This window comes from Schistocerca americana, chromosome 1, assembly GCF_021461395.2.
Source record: "Schistocerca americana isolate TAMUIC-IGC-003095 chromosome 1, iqSchAmer2.1, whole genome shotgun sequence".
Classification (NCBI taxonomy): Eukaryota; Metazoa; Arthropoda; class Insecta; order Orthoptera; family Acrididae; genus Schistocerca; species Schistocerca americana.
Window position 1 is genome coordinate 248325883 of NC_060119.1, and position 22182 is coordinate 248348064.

Genomic DNA, 22182 nt, shown 5'->3' on the forward strand with positions numbered 1-22182 from the left:
GCCTACAATGTTTTGCTGTCGGTTGAGTATGGCCTTCTGTGTTTATTGCTGACACGTGTTACTGACAGGTGTTGAAGTCTCCCAGAACGCGCCTTGTGAATTGCGTACCTGTTTTCTTCAAAATGGTACCGTGTAGCTCAAAATGTGTTGGCACGAATGTGTCATTTTTAACTTTCTCGAGTTGTCAGTGATATAGCTCAAGAAGTAAACGAAAAAGACGACGATTTTGCTTTACCCAGTGATCACTGTTCTGCTATCGAACAAGAGTAGCATTCATAGGAAGAACATAAGGAAAGTTATGATGGGGATCTGTCTCTTTCTTCAATGAAATACTTGAAGTGCTTGTTAAAATCGAATGTGTTCTGAGTGCCAGTTCCCAGCAATGAATGTCAATTTGGCAGACTTTCTTTTTGTATCTATCGGGTGGATTTTTATGCGCAAATTTAAACCCTGGAATTTTATTGGCTACAGAAATTGTATAATTATTCTAACTTTAAAATTCAGCACTCTAATAGTCTATTTATGCGTACTATTTAAAAGAACCACACAAAATTATGTGCTTTTGTGTGATAAATAGTCAAATGCTGCAGACTTTGTTTAATGCAATAAAATAAACTAGAAGCATTTAAACAATATTTAAATAATTGTAAAAATAATCGTTATGTAGCATAAATTAAAAATTTCCAATGATGTTTGCCTTAAATCTTGGTTTAAATATAGGAGTCTCAGAGACGCCGTCTCGTGGTATACGTTACAGAAAAGCCACCTTGAGAGTTAAGAGTTTCAGGGTTGGGGCAACACACACACCCATGCCCGAGGGAGGACTCGAACCTCCGAAGGGGAAAGGGGGGGGGGGGTTAAAGATAAGTTCTCATACTTTAGTGAGGGCGTTGCAGAGTTGTGCCGGCCGATGTGGCCGAGCGGTTCTAGGCGCTTCGGTCTGGAACCGCGCGACCACTACGGTCGCAGGTTCGAATCCTGCCTCGGGCATGGATGTGTGTGATGTCCTTAGGTTAGTCAGGTTTAAGTAGTTCTAAGTTCTAGGGGACTGATGACTTCAGACGTTAAGTCCCATAGTGCTCAGAGCCATATGAACCATTTTGCAGAGTTGTTGGATTTTGGGCATTATTTAACGAGCAACTACATGGTTTTTAGGCGCAAGGCGTCATATGGTTCGCTTTTAGGGAATTACCTAGTGTAGTTGTTTATGTACCCTCCAGAACATTGGGCGGTACAGGGTATGAGAAGAGATTGAAGATACAGCAGAGGATAGACTGACGAGAGAATTCAACGGTAATTAGAGCTATATTAGAACAAATAAGCTCTCGGTCACAAATATTAAGTCAAAATTGACCAGGTTTCGACGCTACTATGAGCGTCGTCTTCAGGATTAGACTAACTGTTCTAAAACATATTAAGTATATAATACATTAATAAAATTAAAGTTTGTACTGACTCGAAAAAGATGCAGTACTTACAAGTCACATATTAAAAAAGCTCTAAGCCGGAAAGGCGACGTCATGAATAGTTGTAAGTAAGATGGCGAGCCGCTAAGGGCTGCTCGTACTTTAGTGAACAAGGGTTGCAACAAGACTCTAATTAGAGAGTTTTTAACCCGCGATCAACGAGAAGACGACCTGGTCACCGAACTGTCTAGCTGCTGCGAACACCCCAGGAAGAGGAAGAAAAAACATGAAAAAATAAAACGTAAAAAAACCATTGTATCGGAGGCGTGTTTCATTTTTGTTCGTAGGCGAAGCCTCTAGTGGTAACATAAATCCATCGTAGTTAGCTTTTAGGGTGAAAGTGGCAGAGGGATTAGATATTGTTCTCGTTTATAAGTTAGATATAATTTGAAGATAGTATGAGTGGAAGACGAAGTGGAAGAGTTCTAGAGAAAAAAAAATGTTCTGTAGAGTACTTGCTCGCGAAAGGGAAAGGTCTCGAGTCTCGGTCCGGCCACACAGTTTTAATCTGCCTGGAAATTTCAAGTCAGCGCACACTCCGCTGCAGAGTTAAAACTTATTTTTTGTTTTATGGAAACTAGCGCGTAATTGAGCTACGAACTGAAATGCGTCTAAAATGCAGCGCTCGAAGACGCAACCGAGGCCCACTTGGAGCAGGTGCGATATACGCCGGTGCTCCAGCGACTGATAGCGCCGATCGAGATAAATGCCTTCTTGGAACTGGCGCTGCGGCTACAGCGGGGACAGATAAACCGCACCGGAGAGATTTACCGGCCGGTGCGGCACTTGTTTAGTCTGCGCAGCAGCTGGCAGTAAAGCCGCTTTTACGAGTCGCCGCTCTCACGTCTGCGGAAACGGGTCCAGCGTTCGCGGTCCGCGCCGCCAGCTGACGCCCGGGCACTTAGCGCTGTTACGCCGTCGAGCGGCGCGACTCTTATTTCATTAGCCTATAAGGAGGCGGATGAGCCAGTCGCTGCGCCCGCTTCTGGATGGAGCAGATAACGCTTTACGGCTCTGCGGTATATATATATATATATATATATATATATATATATATTGCGCGAGCGTTCTCAGATACTGTCCGCTAAAATAAGTACAATAGCGGGGCGAAGGCGTGTGGACGCATCACTCACTATGGAAATTTTATGGGCAATCTGGAGTACGTCACGTCTCCATCTGCTGATACGCGGTGTTCCAAGAGGAATGGTCGATGTTGCAAGTTGGCACAAATGATCAGAACTTACTCGCACATTCCGCGTCCTGAAACAGGAAAAGAAACACGTCCACATTCCGAAAATCAGTGCACTCTTATCAGATCTCGACAACTATGAGGTGTACAGAACAGTGGGACTGTGAGTGTAATTCAAAAGCAACGCACAATAATTTTTTCTCCCCTGGTTTTGGGGGGTGAATGTTGAAATTTCACGGCGTTATAGTTTGAAGTTTGCGCCACAGAGGTCATTTTATTATCATGTGCAGATCTAGCGACAGAAGCCTGAACCACGAAACAAACATGGCGCACGTATTACTGTCGTCAACTAGTTAGAGAACTAGTTAGAAAACTGCTGCGTAAGCAAAGGGAACTTCACAGCAAACATAAACATAGCCAAAGCCTTGCAGAGAAACAAAAATTACGCGAAGCGAAATGCAGTGTGAGGAGGGCTATGCGAGAGGCGTTCAATGAATTCGAAAGTAAAGTTCTATGTACTGACTTGACAGAAAATCCTAAGAAATTTTGGTCTTATGTCAAAGCGGTAGGTGGATCAAAACAAAATGTCCAGACACGCTGTGACCAAAATGGTACTGAAACAGAGGATGACAGACTAAAGGCCGAAATACTAAATGTCTTTTTCCAGAGCTGTTTCACAGAGGAAGACCGCATTGTAGTTCCTTCTCTAGATTGTCGCACAGATGACAAAATGGTAGATATCGAAATAGACGACAGAGGGATAGAGAAACAATTAAAATCGCTCAAAAGAGGAAAGGCCGCTTGACCTGATGGGAAACCAGTTCGATTTTACACAGAGTACGCGAAGGAACTTGCCCCCCTTCTTGCAGTGGTGTACCGTAGGTCTCTAGAAGAGCGTAGCGTTGCAAAGGATTGGAAAAGGGCACAGGTCATCCCCGTTTTCAAGAAGGGACGTCGAACAGATGTGCAGAACTATAGACCTACATCTCTAACGTCGATCAGTTGTAGAATTTTGGAACACGTATTATGTTCGAGTATAATGACTTTTCTGGAGACAAGAAATCTACTCTGTAGGAATCAGCATGGGTTTCGAAAAAGACGGTCGTATGAAACCCAGCTCGCGCTATTCGTCCACGAGACTCAGAGGGCCATATACACGGGTTCACAGGTAGATGCCGTGTTTCTTGACTTCCGCAAGGAGTTCGATACAGTTCCCTACAGTCGTTTAATGAACAAAGTAAGAGCATATGGACTATCAGACCAATTGTGTGATTGTATTGAAGAGTTCCTAGATAACAGAACGCAGCATGTCATTCTCAATTGTACTGAAATGCAGGAGGATCTGCAGCGAATTGACGCATGGTGCAGGGAATGGCAATTGAATCTCAATGTAGACAAGTGTAATGTGCTGCGAATACATAGAAAGATAGATCCCTTATCATTTAGCTACAAAACAGCGGGTCAACAACTGGAAGCAGTTAATTCCATAAATTATCTGGGAGTACGCATTAGGAGTGATTTAAAATGGAATGATCATATAAAGTTGATCGTCGGTAAAGCAGATGCCAGACAGAGATTCATTAGAAGAATCCTAAGGAAATGCAATCCGAAAACAAAGGAAGTAGGGTACAGTACGCTTGTTCGCCCACTGCTTGAATACTGCTCAGCAGTGTGGGATCCGTACGAGATAGGGTTGATAGAAGAGATAGAGAAGATCCAACGGAGAGCAGCGCGCTTCGTTACAGGATCATTTAGCAATCGCGAAAGCGTTACGGAGATGATAGATAAACTCCAGTGGAAGGCTCTGCAGGAGAGACGCTCAGTAGCTCGGTACGGGCTTTTGTTGAAGTTTCGATAACATACCTTCACCGAGGAGTGAAGCAGTATATTGCTCCCTCCTACGTATATCTCACGAGGAGACCATGAGGGTAAAATCAGAGAGATTAGAGCCCACACAGAGGCATACCGAAAATCTTTCTTTCGAAACTCAATGTAGACAATTCTGGAATACGAAACTGGAATATAAGGGAGAACCGATAGAGGTACTCAAGGTACCCTCCGCCACACACCGTCAGGTGGCTTGCGGAGTATGGATGTAGATGTAGATGTAGATGTAGTGTAGAGCAGCGAAGTGTAGTACGATATTTGTGGACCAGAGGGCAAAAACTGTGTGAAATTCAAAGAGACGTGCGTGGCGTATATGGGGACGAGTGTATGGACCTTAGCAATGTGCATTCTCCCAAGGGGGGCGAGTGAATCTTATAAATTCGTCACTCTCCAGGCACCCGGTAACAGCTGCAAGCCCGCAAAATATCGTGCCAGTGAGGCAGCAGCTGTGAACGAGCAGAATGTGCAGCTGCGAATCTTATCGCAGCGTTCAACCCTTCCCACGGTGTGGTGTACGATATTATTCATGATACGTTGGAATTTCGTAAAGTTGGTGCTCGGTGAGAGCCTACGAACCTGACGCAACCGCAAGGGCTAGGGAATGAGGACATGCTTGAATCACTTAACGCATTGTGCTGCGTACCATATCCGCGGCGCTCTCCCCCCTATTCCTAAATCATACAAAATGAGCTGCCTTCTTTTGGATTGAGAACGAGATTTTCACTCTCCAGCGGAGTGTGCGCTGATATGAAACTTCCTGGCAGATTAAAACTGTGTGCCTTTCGCGGGCAAGTGCTCTACCAACTGAGCTACCCAATCACGACTTACCAGTCGTCCCCACGGCTTGAATTCTGCCAGTACCTCGTCTCCTACCTACTGGCAGAACTGAAGCTTTGGAGACTGGTCGTGAGTCGTGGTTGGGTAGTTCAGTTGTTAGTGCACTTGCCCACGAAAGGCAAAGGTCCTGAGTTCGAGTCTCGGTGCGGCACACAATTTTAACCTGCCAGGAAGTTTCTTTCTTTGGATTGTTTCAATGACCTCCTTTAATCCTAACTGATGCGGGTCCCACAGCGCACAACAATACTCCAGAAGAAGGCGGATAAGCGTGGTATAGACACTCTCTTTAGTAGACCTGTTGCATTTTGTAAGATTTCTACCAATATATCGCAGTCTTTGGCTTGCGTTCCCATCGACGTTCTCTCTGTGATCGCTCCAATTTATGTTATTCATAACTGTAAGCCAGAAGTATGTAGCTGCTGAATTCACAGGCTTTAGATTTGTTTCATTTATCGTGTAACCGAAATTTAGCGATTACCTTTTAGTACTCATGAGGATGACTTCACAGTTTTCCTTATTTAGAATTGATTGCCACTTTTCCCACCATACAGATTCTTTGTCCCATTCATTTTATAGTTGGTTTTGATCATCTGATGACTTTAAAACACGGAAAATAGCAGCAGCATCTGCAAACAATCTGAGAGGGCTGCTCAGATTGTTTCCTAAACCGTTTATGCAGATGAGGATATGCAGAGGATCTGCAACACTTCGTCAATAAACGCCAGATATTACTTGTGTTTTATTTGAAGACATCTACATCTACATAGACACTCCGCAAGCCACCTTATGGTGCCTGGTGGAGTTACCCTGTGCCACTACTACTGATTTCCTTTCCTATTACACTCTCAAAGAGAATGAGGGAGAAACGACTGTCTATATGCCCGCATGTGAGCCCTAATTAACCGTACCTTATCTTCGTAGTCCTTAAGCGCAAAGTATGTTGGCGGCAGTAGAATAGTCCGGCAGTCTGCTTCAAATGCCGGTTCTCTAAATTATCTCTATAGTGTTTCTCGAACAGAACGTCGTCTTTTCTCCAGGGAATGAGTTCCAGAAGTATCTCCTTAACACTTATTGTTCGAACCCGTGACCCGGCGGAGGTTCGAGTCCTCCCTCGGGCATGGGTGTTCCATCGTGTGCAGCGTCATATGAGGTTTCTATGCAAGCTTACGTGCATGTGACCCAATAAATTACTTGAAAACCGCAACGGAAATTAGTACTGAGACTTCAGCACAACGATCAATGAAACGGGTTTTGTTAAGTATTTGTTATTCATTCCCCAAGCAGGTCTTCAAATGGTTCAAATGGCTCTGAGCACTATGGGACTTAACATCTAAGGTCATCAGTCCCCCAGAACTTAGAACTACTTAAACCTAACTAACCTAAGGACATCACACACATACATGCCCGAGGCAGGATTCGAACCTGCGACCGTAGCGGTCGCGCGGTTCCAGACTGAAGCGCCTAGAACCGCTTGGCCACAAACGGCCGGCCCCAAGCAGGTCTCCTTCCATCAGTGTCACAGCGGATATAGGAAAAATGGTGGCATGGACGTGGGCGGGGAACGAAGAATGAATTATATACCACGAAATAAAAATTTATTAGCTACACAGATCTTCCCTCTCAAGAATCTTATTAATACACTACTGGCCATTAAAATTGCTACACCACGAAGATGACGTGCTACAGCCGCAAAATTTAACCGACAGGAAGAAGATGCTGTGATATGCAAATAATTAGCTTTTCAGAGCATTCAGAAAAGGTTGGCGCCGGTGGCGACACCTACAACGTGCTGACATGAGGAAAGTTTCCAACCGATTTCTCATTGACAAACAGCAGTTGACCGGCGTTGATTGGTGAAACGTTGTTGTGATGCCTCCTGCAATGAGGAGAAATTCGTACCATCACGTTTCCGACTTTGGATTGTAGCCTATCGCGATTGCGGTTTATCGTATCGCGAATTGCTGCTTGCGTTGGTCGAGATCCAATGACTGTTAGCAGAATAAGGAATCGGTGGGTTCAGGAGGGTAATATGGAACGCCGTGCTAGATCCCAACGGCCTCGTGTCACTAGCAGTCGAGATGACAGGCATCTTATCCGCATGGCTGTAACGGATAGTGCAGCCACGTCTCGATCCCTGAGTGAACAGACGGGGACGTTTGCAAGACAACAACCATCTGCACGAACAGTTCGACGACGTTTGCAGCAACAAGGGCTATCACCTCGGAGACGATGGCTGCGGTTACCCATGACGTTGCATCACAGACAGCAGCGCCTGCGATGGTGTACTCAGCGACAACCTGGGTGCACAAATCGCAAAACGTCATTTTTTCGGATGAATCCAAGTTCTGTTTACAGCATCGTGACGGTCGCATCCGTGTATGGCGTCATCGCGCTGAACGCACATTGGAAGCGTGTATTCGTCATCGCCATACTGGCATATCACCTGGCGTGATGGTATGGGTGCCATCAGTTACACGTCTCGGTCACCTCTTGTTCCCATTGACAGCACTTTGAACATTGGACGTTACATTTCAGATGTGTTACGACCCGTGGCTGTACCCTTCATTCGATCCCTGCGAAACCCTACATTTCAGCAGGATAATGCACGACCGCTTGTTGCAGGTCCTGTACGGGCCTTTCTGGACACAGAAAATGTTCGACTGCTGCCCTGGCAGCACATTCTCCAGATCTCTCACCAATTGAAAACGTCTGGTCAATGGTGGCCGAGCAACTGGCTCGTCACAATACGCCAGTCACTAATCTTGATGAATTGTGGTATCGTGTTGAAGCTGTTTGGGCAGCTGTAGCTGTACACGCCATCCACGCTCTATTTGACTCAATGCCCAAGCGTATCAAGGCCGTTATTACTATACACCCAAATTGCGTGAAAATGTAATGACATGTCAGTTTTAGTATAACATATTTGTCCAATGAATACCCGTTTATCATCTGCATTTCTTCTTGGTGTAGCAATTTTAATGGCCAGTAGTGTATTAATCGTTAATAAAGGGGATGAGGTGGATTACATTCATTACCTTTAATGACTTCAACGTATCTGTTCACAGATGATAGGATGTGGCTTCTCTATGGAATGCAATAAGCTGTGAACATTGCAACACACAACATTGGTATGAACCATAATCTATGGGAGGGTAGTTGGACAGGATTTGCATACCAGCATGCACTATCGTTACAGATGGGTCTCGAAGGAAACAAGCAGCTAAATCCACCATGCTGAGTAAAAGCCTAATAATTCCTAACCGTCCCAACCTATCAACATCTTCTCTGGCCTGTGAATATTCATTCTGATCAAGATAATGTGTATGATACGACTGTATCGTCCTGTTGTGGGTATACACTAACTTCAAAGTCAGCCCATCGAAAATGCAGTAAGACTGATAAAAATTCTGCATCCGTAAATTTGGATATATACCCATCTATTCAGTGGGGTTTCCGCCGCCCGTGGTCTCTCCAGGCGGGGTCAGGGATTTTCACCTGTTCCGAGATGACCGGTTGCTGTTGTGTCGTCTTCATCATCATCATTCATCCCCATTACGGTCGGAGGAAGGCAACGGCAAACCACTTCCATTAGGACCTTGCCTAGCACGGCGGTGCGGGTCTCCCGCATCTTTCCCCTACGCTCTGTCTAGAAGCATGGGATTTCATTTCCATTCCATTCACTGGGATAAGCAATTATTCATTATCAGGATGATGATTTGATGCAGAAACCGTAGTCATGCTTCGTGAAAAATGAACATCAAATCGAAGTAAATATTCACTTCATACGATACCAAAGAGTATTAATTCTGTTGGTACTTAAATTATGTAAACGGGATGGTTACCTACATGTAAAATTGAGATGTTTAATAGATCCCCGCCAAAACTTAAGGTCATGTTAAACGTACTCCGAAGAAAACGGTGCACTCACGACGCTATTAGCAGGAGAAAATGGCTTCTGCAACTTTTAACTTCCCTCGTTAACCGTCGTTATCCGGTGCATATTTACAGAGAGGGGTGGCGGACCAATCGCTTAACAGCTGAGTAGGCAAAGTAGGAGGCCGTTCTTCTGGACCCACACCAGTTAACTGGATGAAATTTTGAACAGAGTTAGGCGGAAAATTTCCACGAATTCACACGCTGCCTTGCTTGACAAATTAAAAGGCATTGGTTTATGATGATTTGCTAGAATTTTATGGGTTCAAAAAAATGGCTCAGAGCACTATGGGACTTAACTTCTGAGGTCACCAGTCGCCTAGAACTTAGAACTAATTAAACCTAACTAACCTAAGGACATCACACACATCAATGCCCGGGGGAGGATTCGAACCTGCGAGCGTAGCGGTCGCTCGGCTCCAGACTGTAGCGCCTAGAACCGCACGGCCACTCCGGCCGGCTTTATGGGTTCTTTTATTGTTCGGAGCATAGCATCGCTGACCATTAACGAAGCACTGAAATATTGAGTGCAGTATCCAATTTCGAATTCCGGATACCAGCTCTTCGGAAGCAGTGCATTACGGGCCTTGACATCCAAGCATCCTTCAGTGACCGCCTCTAAACTCCAATGTGTCACTATCTTTCTCTGTACATCAACAGTCCTTAGCTGTGGCGTTATCACCAGAGCTGCTGTAGAGGTTGTAATGTCTCCAGAAAATGTAGTGGCTGTTGAAGATGTGTTCCGGTAGGTGAATGGTGTGCAGATCGCCCTATTGTAACAACTTTGCGAGGTGTGTGGCGCGGTCACTGCACTGCCTCTCTCGCCTTCTGGAGAAGCGGAGATTAATGCCCTGTCCAGTATTCACAGTCTCCTAAAATCACTGAAGGCGTATGACAGAATGGTCTATTAAAAGAGCCATTTCTGATTTTCTTATCAGATCTTGTGTTCAGAGTCCAGCGACCATATCCTTCCTTCCCGGAACAGATGTGCCCATAGATGCCTGGTTACGAATTCTCGTCCTCACACTTTTAACCTGACATGAATATTGAGTGCAACTAACATTTCACTACAAATAAAATTATTCGGTTTAGATGGTCCGTAATCAGAGTCCAGAATGCAATAACGAGCGTAGCATATAGAAGGCGAAGTAGGGTTTGACGTCTCGTAGACGAATTGGTGATTTAAATTGGTTGACATCTGACGGAAAATCACAAGTACTCTCAGCAGACGCCCAACGCAGCTGTCCATGACAATAGAAAATCTCTCAACATTTTGACTGCTGCCTACGGAATGCTTTCCATTTCTTAGAATGCCGGCCATTTTTAGAGCTGCTTTAGTAACTAAATATCCAATGCAACGCAATGAAGACCCAAAGAGTCCGCCAATACACGTGATTTCGTATTTAGAAGCGGTAGAACCTGTATACGGTCAGGTGACGGTATCGCCAATCTACCGAAATTTTCACGTTCCGTCAGTTGATGGTTTTGGCAGTCAGAGTGTTGTATGACGTAACATATGAAACTCATATCAGCGTCTGGTGTATACCTCTATGTGTTACCAGGCGCGTCAAACATCTGTCTCATTTCCAATTACGGGCCGAGTTCTATCATAGTTTTTGATCAAGTGTAATTTGAGGTACAGAAAACAGTTTAAGCTCTGTCTGGCTACATCTCAAAAACTGTTGAATCTACCAAAATACTTTTCTTTTTCGTTGATTGCCAAAGCACCTCTATCCGCAACGAATCTTTCCAAAGCTCCGTATCGACTTGCATTTGCTACGTATAATCAACGGAAAACGGCTATTTTCGCAACTTATTCAATATATAACTCGTAGCAAGTCTCTATCCCACGAAAAGCTCGAAAAAATTCTGAAAATCACATGTACAGAACTTAACAGCGTCTCAAAGGATGACAAAAACCTGTTATTAATTTTTATTGCAACCGTAGTTAGTTTTTTCCTTTTAAAAAATGCGAAATTACAGCGCTCAGGAAAGTATGGCACTTGAAAATTGGCCGGCACAATGCTTTTCTCGTTGGAACTGGCGATAGAGTAAGAATCGACACTGTCAGTGACCCATTGGTGTGTTGGTAGTGGGAGCAGTCCAGTACACTGTCAAATGCGAACTATGAGGTGGATAAAATTACACTGGCCCATAAAATATTACATGCACATTGAGACAGGGAACCCATCTTTGGCCATCCACACTCGAGGAGGAAGATGTTAATTGGGTTGTCTATCTTACGGTGCGTGTAATATTTTCTGGGCCAGTGTTATTTTGTCCATCCTGTACTTTAAATCGGACTTTCAGTACGGAACGCACGCTAGAACAGAGAAACGATATGGGAGGAAATTGTCCGTGCCTTTTCGAACGACCTGTCTCGCATTCGCCTTATGCTATTTAGGGAAATCATGAAATACCTACATTACGAGGGCTATTCGGAAAGTGAGGAACGATAGGTCCCGAAATGGAAAATACTGTGAAAATCCGACGAGGCTTTTCACAGACGTTTTGGGCAGTGCTCTTGTATTCCCGTCGATCGCACTAAGACGCTCTTTCCAGTTGTGAGCGCACTGTGAGTGAGTAGAGGTGCCTAGAACAACAATGTCTCTCGCCAAGTAGGAGGGCTTGCTGAGAGGCTTCGCCTTAATGAATGCAGCTCACCTAACAACTGCCACGCACTTCCTTCTTCATGGCAATTCTCAGCCGCACTCTGCAGGGGCAGTGAAGACGCTCCTGCAGCCTGCTCGATGGGAAGTGTTCGATCACCCACAACACAGCCCTAATTGGCTCTTCCTGATTATCATCCCTTTTCACATGAAACGCTGGATACGAAGATAATACTTGGGCACAGGCTACGCGCTATAGACAAGCATAGAGAATTATCGGACAGCACAGGCGGCTGCCTTCAATGACGATGGTGTTGGAAATTTGGTATAACGCTCCGACAAATGTTTAAGTCGGAGTGGCGACTGTGTAGAGAAGTACATGTAAGGTGTAGCTAAGAAAACATTTTTGATTTTCAGTGTGGTTCCAATTCGCGACCGATCGTCCTTTACTTCCTCAACAACACTCGTAGTACGGTTGGTCGCGGATTTGAACCTCTAACCTGCAGAACAGGGGTGCAGGATGTTACCACCGCGCCCCCTCGCTCGGTAGTACAGTGTAATCAGTAACGAGTGCGGAGCTAAAGAACAAATTTTTGTCTCAAAGTTCCGAAATCAAATATAACAGAACTGTTTACATGCTTGTTACGGGAAGCATGAAGTTACCCACCGAGAGGCATCCATCGTCAATGGGGGCAGCAACAAGTGTTTTTAAATTATTATTAAGTTGTTAAAAATAAAAAAATTCCACGTGAAGAAATAACACTGGATAAGAAAATCAAGATACTTTATACACTACTGGCCAATAAAATTGCTACACCACGAAGATGACGTTCTACAGACGCGAAATTTAACCAACAGGAAGAAGATGCTGTGATATGCAAATGATTAGCTTTTCAGAGCATTCACACAAGGTTGGCGCCGGTAGCGACACCTACAACGTGCTGACATGAGGAAAGTTTCCAACCGATTTCTCATACACAAACAGCAGTTGACCGGCGTTGCCTAGTAGAACATTATGATGCCTCGTGTAAAAGGTCGTATTGTAGCCTATCGCGATTGCGGTTTATCGTATCGTTTATCGTATCGCGACATTGATGCTCGCGTTGGTCGAGATCCAATGACTGTTAGCAGAATATGGAGTCGGTGGGTTCAGGAGAGTAATACGGAACGCCATGCTGGATCCCAATGGCCTCGTAAACACTAGCAGTCGAGATGACAGGCATCTTATCCGCATGGCTGTAACGGATCGTTCAGCCACGTCCCAATCCCTGGGTCAACAGACGGGGACGTTTGCAAGACAACAACCATCTGCAAGAACAGTTCGACGACGTTTGTGGCAGCATGGACTATCAGCTCGGAGACCATGGCTGCGGTTATCCTTGACGCTGCATCACAGACAGGAGCGCCTGCGATGGTGTACTCACCGACGAACCTTGGTGCACGAATGGCAAAACGTCATTTTTTCGAATGAATCCAGGTTCTGTTTATAGCATCATGATGGCCGCATCCGTGTTTGGCGACATCGCGGTGAACGCACATTGGAAGCGTGTATTCGTCATCGCCACTGACGTAGCGCCCGGACTTATAATATGCGGTGCCATTGGCTACACGCCTCGGTCACCTCTTATTCGCATTGACGGCACTTTGAATAGTGGACGTTACATTTCAGATGTGTTACTACCCGTGGCACTATCCTTCATTCGATCCCTGCGAAACCCTACATTTCAGCAGGATAATGCATGACAGCATGTTGCAGGTCTTGTACGGGCCTTTATGGATACACAAAATGTTCGACTACTGCCCTGGCCAGCACATTCTCCAGATCTCTCACCTATTGAGAACGTCTGGTCAATTGTGGCCGAGCAACTGGCTCGTCACAATACGCCAGTCACTACTCTTGATGAACTGTGATATCGTGTTGAAGCTGCATGGACAGCTGTACCTGTACACGCCATCCAAGTTCTGTTTGACTCAATGCCCAGGCGTATCAAGGCCGTTATTACGGCCAGAGGTGGTTGTTCTGGGTACTGATTTCTCAGCGTCTATGCACCCAAACTGCGTGAAAATGTAATCACATGTCAGTTCTAGTATAATATATTTGTCCAATGAATACCCGTTTATCACCTGCATTTCTTCTTGGTGTAGCTATTTTAATGGCCAGTAGTGTAATTCCAATACTGTTATTATCATACAGGTGAAGATAAGAGTCAGTCACGAATTTGCAGCATATCATGCAGTTCTTCATTTGTTTCCTAAATTATGAAAAGGCGTTTGATTGTGTAATGTGGGACAAGTTATGGCACGTATTCAATGACCCTGGGACTCCAAACCACCAAATATCATTACTAAAAGGTCTCTATTAAAAGTACTCATTCTGCAACTATAACGTTGGATGGCGAACATTAGCGGTATTTAGATGTGCCAAGTGTAGTCAGATAAGGTTAAATAACGTCACCTCAGCTCTATAACATCTAAGTCATTAGAGGCGCACAGAGATGCACGTGGAAAAGGCCAAAAAAATCCAGTTTACGTGTTTCTTAACAGATTTAGAGGCGGTGAATGATTGGCATATCTATGATCTCTGATAAACGGCACAAGAAAGAGGGATAAATAAGACCACGAATCGTCCTTGGCCGAGGCACAATGGTTAAACTCACAGAGATCTGGGAGAATCGGACATTATGCAAAACAACCAAGATTCGCTTGGTGGAATCATTGGAATTCCTTATGTTGCGGTATGGCTACAAGACCTGGATAGTGTAAGCTAGTAACAAGAGCCGAATTGATGACTTCGAGACGTAATGTTGGCTAAGAATGTTACGCGACCATGGGTGGAAAGAAGAGTCAGTGCTTCCATAATAGAAGAACTTAACATCACAAGAAGTTTATCCTCTCGTGTAAGTCAAAGATCCTTCCATCCCTTGTGTACAGTTTGGGAAGAGAAGGGGATGATTTAGAAAAGATGATTTTGAAAGACAAAGAAGCATGTGCAAGAGTATTAAATAGATGGCTGGATCAAGCCGGCAGCATTGTCTCTACATACTAATAGCACTTAATACTTTTCGAGCTACTGACACTGACAGTAATGTATTATTAAAGCTAAATCTAGTCAAGTGCCTCGGCTCTTGAGAACGAACGACGAGACGCAGTCGTTAAATAACTCTTATTCGGGTGGAGCAATTCAAAACTCATTGCAGCCGTTGTGGATAAAGCTTTCTGTAGTTCCCTTACGTCAAGTCGTCTGAGAGCTGGGATGGTTCTTCCCATAAAAGCTACGCCAGTATAATTCCTCCCACTACTCCCTGCTAATTTTGCGTTCCATCTGTAATATATCCCTCTTTAGGACCTTCCTTTGTATCTTACCTACGTAACCATTTCAAATTTATGGGGATAAATGTCCTTGTCTTACCACAGCGAAACCTGACTCGGTAAATCAACTACAAATACCTACCTAGAAACGGCTAGAATTTTCTTGCACCATTATGCCGGCGGCGAGACGTCCCATAATGGACCCCGCGAAACACTATACTGTGACCGTTCAACAGCTGCCCACAATACGAGTACATGCAGAAAAATCAATATTAAGAAACCACAGTTAAATTACTTTTTTTGGAATGGTTCTCGGATAGTGCGGCGCATCCGTAAAGGAAACTCTATATAAAACGCCAATGTTACCAGGTCTGACTGATCACGTAGACATGATAATTCGCATCCAACTAATTGAAAAGCTAGCTGCTAGTAACGTAACAAGAGTAGTATAGCCCACAAGAAAGTGTAACAAGATGCTTACAGGAGAATCAATGAAAGGCACAAACTGTGTATGTTCTCCAGGGTTAATTTATTTATTTAACACGTTTTCCGTTTACAAGTTCATCATCACATTTTTAACTGACTATCGTTGTCAAATAAGTTACAAAATTTGTAAACAACGATGGGAAAGAAATTGTTCATTTAGACTGAGCCACCAACGTACAGTAAATATCATCTTTGACAATACAGTTGTAGCACTATTTATTAGATAAAAGCTGACAAAGTTTTCCATAACTTCCTCACTGCTTGTTCATTTCTGTTCCTTCATTTGTTTATTTTTATTGTAGTGTGATTGCCCAAGTTCTCCATATAGTCTGCTGTCACGATTGTCAATTCTATCTTTTACTCTGTTTCTGTATCACTTTCCATATGTAATAGCTCTTCAAGCTATTTTTTAGTAATCTTCTAAAGTACTAGTTTTATTTTATTATGATCGTTAATTTAATTCAGATTCTCATATAGGCACTGTTTCTCCAGTGTAGCGTTAATGTTTTCCCTGGTTCCCCCACCCAGCGGGGTGGCGCAGCGATTAGCACACTGAGCTCACATTCGGTTCAAACCCGTGTCTGTCCATCCTGATTTAAGTTTTCCGTGATTTCCCTAAATCGTTTCAGGCAAATACCGGGGTGGTTCCTTTGAAGAGGCATGGCCGCTTTCCTTCTCCATGGTTCCGTAATTCGAGCTTCTGCTTCGTCTCTAATGACCTCGCTGTCAACGTGGCGTTAAACACTATCTCCTCCTCCTCCTCCTCCTCCTGGTTCTCTCTTTATGTTTATTTCTTGTTCAACTTTTTAAATTGTTAATTGCTTTACCATCACATTGTCAAAGACGACATATACTGTGTGTTTCTATCTCAGTCTAGATGAGTAACATCTTTTCCGGTGTTATTTACAAATATTGTAACTTCTTTGACGGCGATAGTCAGTTAAAGTCTCATGAGGTACTTGTAAGCCGAAAAACAGTTACAAAAATTAATTAATTACGTATATCATACACAGTATTGTGTACTCCATTTATTACTGAGTTGTTGTACAAAGAAGACGGCGTAGTTCACGTGAATATTGGGTGAATCTACGGAACCTATGTTCGAGGAAGACTATGCAACCATTCTTCTGCCATCATCATAGTATCTGGCATACATGTGATCAGAATGACGTAACATACACACCTACGCATTTAAACGCCCTCATAGCTATAAATCCAATAGATTCAGGTTCGATGAATCGCGGGTCCATGGTACCGGACCCCCTTCACAAATCCATCGGACATGAGACACTGTCTCATGGTTAAGTGTATACCCCAATGAGTCTGTCACCGACAATTCTTGTCCAGTTGTTGATACTGAAGCACCCACCCAGAAACCTGTACCCGTTAAAGCACCCATTTCTAACACACTAAGAGAGGAGACGGCCCCAGTTCGAACTGCCCGGTGGATCAACAACGAGGGTCACTGTTCCTGCCAGCCTGGGTGTGGTTTTTAGGTGGTTTCCCACGTGCCACTAGGTGAGTGTCAGGCCGGTACTCACATGTCACATACAAACTACGCAAACGTTAAGAAAACTTTCTCACTCTTGCGCATCGGGTTTGCTCTAGACACAGACAGATGGGGTACGTTGATTCCGTCTTGGGTGGTGAGTAGGAGGCTGATGACCTTATATGGTCTCGTTAAACACATAAATGCCGAACGGAGTGGCCGCGTCAAGGATTGCGCGACTCTTCCCGCCGGAGGCTCGAGTCGTCCCTCGGCCATGGGTGTGTGAGTTGTTCTTAGCATAAGTTAGTTTAAGTAGTGTGTAAGTCTAGGGACCGGTGGTGACCTCAGCAGTATGGTCCATTAGGAATTCACACACATTTGAACATTTTTTTGAAACACATAAACAACAACAGCAGATACAGAAGCCACCTGATCCAACTACATGATTGTTCGAGGATTTACATGTGCCATACGTGATTATTGTGGCCACGCAAAATGAACTGCAACAGTGAGCCGGCCAACACCACCAAAATCTACACATTACTCATGACAAGTAAAACGGTCCGTATCGTAACAGGTGTTGGTTTTAGAACATATAGTTATAGCACCCATTGTTCTATTTTTGAGAAGTACTGCCTTCTGCAGGAATATGAGACACTTTTTTTTTTTTCAAAACATCATAAATAAGTCGGCGCACAGAAGCGTGAAGACAGTCATTCCCCATGTGCTCAATATGCGAATGAAAATAGAAGAGAAAATCGCTAACTCTGGTACGATGTACCCTCCACCATCCACTGCACAATATTTTAATATATTAATCAGTCTTGATCGCAAAATATTTCGTCCATGCTAACCGATTTCGATCTTTGAAGCTCCTCATCAGACCTTTAAGAGTCTCCTTTACCGATCTGCAGATATGGCGAGACGAGCCAAACATGTACAAAAAGACATATTCGTCGACTCATTACTTTACTAAAACTGGATTTGGATCCCTGTTGTAAGCAAGAATCATATATGTAGGTGTAGACATAGATACCGACTGGTCGGAGATGGGTAAAAGGCGCACACTTCGCTCTCGGTGTCGTTTCGGATGTGCTGTGTCGCACTGGGGTTTGACGAGCTGGAACGGTTACAGAAGTATCCTTACTTTCATTCGTCAAACCATAGACTAGCGATGAGATTGTCTTACTGAATGCCCAGTTCGTCTGCAAAGTGGTGTTGCTAAACAAATGGATGTGAATCTTGGAAAAGTAATTTCTATATCGCTTACCGCCTAGAAATTGTGGCAGATGTATTGGTGGCCATTCCATCCTATTTAAACATGCGAGAATACATTCACGAAAATCTCCTTCGAAGACCGTGCCATATCGGCCCGGTTCGCAAGAGGACTCGCCACTTCTTATGGCTTTATACGCACTAGTACTGCAGGTAAAATGGTGCAAATTTTCCGAAACCTCATAAAAAGAGAGATAATGAGGGAACGTAAAGAATGAAGGACTTAGAGACAAGTGCTTGGATTGCGAAGGAATTAGCTCAGGGATGCTACCTTCTTTCTATATTGCTCAACCTCTGTACCGAAGAAGCAATGAAAGAAATAAAAGAAAGATTAAGGAATGGAATTAAAATTCTGGATGTTACGATATCAGTGACAATATTTGCTAATAACATTGCTGTCCTCCATGAAGTTAGGACAAATTACAGGAGCTGTTGAACTGAATGAACAGTATAACGAGCATACAATGTGAATTGAAGGAATCAAAGCTGAGCAGTAACGAAAATAAGCTTACGAATTAATTTGACATCAAAATATGGCGATGACATGGTAACCATGTGAAGGAATTCTGCCAACTTAGAAGGAAAATAACGCATGGCAGCAGGAGCAAGGCGAATATAAGAAGGAGACTGGTACAGGCTACGCGAGAATTCGCCACTAAAAAAAGTCTGCTAGTATCAAATAAATTGTGACAACAGAGCAGCGCTGGAAGCTGAACTTGTCGATGTTTTTGGTCGGTCTGACCGCTCCTTACTCACTTTCTGAACAAAGCCGTTGTCTTGAAATTCATCCCTAACACGATAAACTGTTGTACGTGTTGATGGCTGAGTTCCGTACACATTACGCCATTGCCGTAGTAGCTCAATCATGTTTTCGTTCTTCAAGTAGCATTTCAATACAACCTTGCGTTGCTCAGTCGAGAATCTTCCTTAATTCATCGCTGCACTGTCTTCTGCTGGAAAACAAGCGCCAAGATCTGTTGAAAAACAATGAACTACGCTAGTGCGCGTAACTGCAGCGATGTGTCATTTTGTTCCAAATATATTAGCTATCAAACATATTTCTGGATCCCTCTGTAGACCTGAACCGCGAATCATTTGATCCTTATCAGATACACCAATTACTTCCGTTGTAATAACTACGAACTTGCAGCATGACTGTAACGCTTACGAGAGTAGCGTCGGCGGGGCATTGCTTAACCTGCCCACTTCCACATTTTCAATTGATGGCTTAGGTTGTTTGAGGTAAATAATTTACGTGGATCGCAACATGTGGTTTTCGGATATCGCGAATTTTACAGTTCAAATTCTAATGTGTATGGAATTTGTACTTTTTAATAAGATCCATTCATTTCTGCCATTTACTCAACGGAATAAGTACATCAATAGTACTTTTAAAATCCCGAACAATGTTCGAAATGATTCTCGTAGCCAGATATTCCGCTTTACAAAATGGTGGCGCTACTCAGAGACTACATAGTCTTACTGATCAGGTAGCTCCCAATCAGCTTCATCTGAAGTAACTGAACTCGGGTGTATATAGAAATTCATTGGGGAAATGGCACTGTTATTGAATTGAGTATCCACAGTGTCACACTACCACTTTAGGTAAACCACTGAATGATTGTTGGATATCCCACATTCCTAAATACCTACGCTACCTGATCAAAAGTAACCGGACACTTGTTGATGAACAATTAACGATTTTTGTGCAACCTTCGCCTTTCTGAGGGCTTGAACGATGGAGACTCAGTCCTGAATGTCTGTGGAGGAATAGAAGCCCATTCTTTCTCCGGAACTAAACCAAAGAATGTGTTCCACTGGGTTCATGCCGGGCTCTTGCCAGACCATATCCTCAAAGATGCTGCTGTATGACAGGGTACATTGTCATGCGGGTACAATGATCGTCTCCGACCTCTTCCTATGCCGTCCACAGTACACAATGCTTTAACACGTGTACATATGCTTCCATAATCAGCGTCTTCTTAAGTGCAGTAGGAGTCGACACTCCGTCCACGTAAAACATTCCCATACCGTAAACACAATCACCTCCGTACTTCACTGTTGGCATTACACATGATAACAGCGAATGTTCTCCAGGTATTTGCACACATACCGTTCCATCGGATGCCACATGGCATAACGAAATTCATCACTCCAAATCAATCATTTCGAATTATTCCCTGTCTAGAGGTCTTTACACCACCTCAGGCGTTGCTTAGCAATGACTGGAGATATTTGTGGCTTACGAAGAGCTGCTCGACTTTTGTACCTCAGTAACTCTATACGCACAATCGTTGAGGTAGTTGGACTGTTGGTAGCGCTTTAGTACTCACAAATTATTCCACACGATGATTTCATGCGGTTTTTTCATGGTCTTCCTTTAGCTGTCGTTACTCGTTCGCGTTTCCACTTAACAATCATCAGCAACGGTTCGTTTCGGAAGCATTAGAAGTATTAAAATGTTACTTTTGAATACATTATGGGAGTGACAGTGACCAATGTGTTACAAATATTTACTGTTAAAAACAGTCGTGATCACAATTTATTTATTACTGTGACCGATTTCGACCACTACTGTGATCATCTTCAGACCATTGAGTAAGAACCTCCTTCTGGTTCTCCAGCAGAAGGATGTTCTTACTCATTGGTCTGAAGATGATCACAGTAGTGGTCGAAACCAGTCACCGTAGAAAATAAATTGTGATCAAGATTGTTTTAACAGTAAATATTAAACTGTTCCTGAAGGGTTTGTTTCTTAGGTGACATTCAATGACCAGTCTAAGTTCGAACTCCCCGATCTCTCCTGACCGACGTACTTCGTTGTGCCTGCTTCTCTACCGACGAACACTATCCCCGCCTTCTTTTATACTGGCGGGTCAGCCTCTCATGCCATCTATTGGTCAATTCCGCATTACACGAGGGTCTCCGGCTTTTTTATCACATAGTTTATTCGTCCCGGAGGCGTCTCCGCTGCTCTCGTATTACGTGCATCCACGTACTGTAGATCAAGTGGCACACAAGCTCGCAGTTGCAATCTGAACAGGAAATAGACAGTCCTAGTGCATGGCCGCTCGGGCGTTCTAGCAAGATCCGCCGCGATAGCACCCCAGTGCGGTCCACCTATCGGCTATGGGATCTCGGACGGCAGTATTCGATGACGTCATCTCCAATGCGTTGCGTCGATCTGCACTTCTTACTAACACTAATGCACAAAAATCCACACATTCACACGTAAATGGTGTCACGTATAGATGTGGTAAGGAAGACCGTCACGATAAGGATCTCCGCTGCGAAATGAGATGAAGGAAAGAAGAAGGCTACTCCAATTAACTGCGACACCGTGAAATAAATCGCTACTCTCATAGAGAAAACACGTCGCACATAATTTTAAGAAAGAAAGCGATCATTCTGCTAAAAGGTAACCTCCTCCACTGTCACGGATGATTAATTTAGCACTCGCTGATCTTAACAAGACTAGCGAATTAAAGGCGATACCCAGTCGAACAGCTAGCACATCGTTATTATTTTAGCTTAAACGTTCCACCGTTTGGTGGATATTCTATATCGACATTAAAAAAACGTGCCTGAGCGCAGTAAATGCTTGAATGTTGATTTGGCATTGCAGAGATGAAGAGACGAGCGTGCAGATTGCATCAAACCAATCTTCGGGCTGAAGGCCACAACAAGAGGTAAAAGGCTTCT

The 22182-nt window shown here is 43.9% G+C and overlaps 1 protein-coding gene across 1 annotated transcript in view; it reads left to right on the forward strand.

Moving 5' to 3' along the window:
* LOC124555160 (nitric oxide synthase, salivary gland) overlaps positions 1 to 22182 on the forward strand; it is a 693873-nt gene that overhangs the window by 372966 nt on the left and 298725 nt on the right. The window lies entirely within an intron of this gene.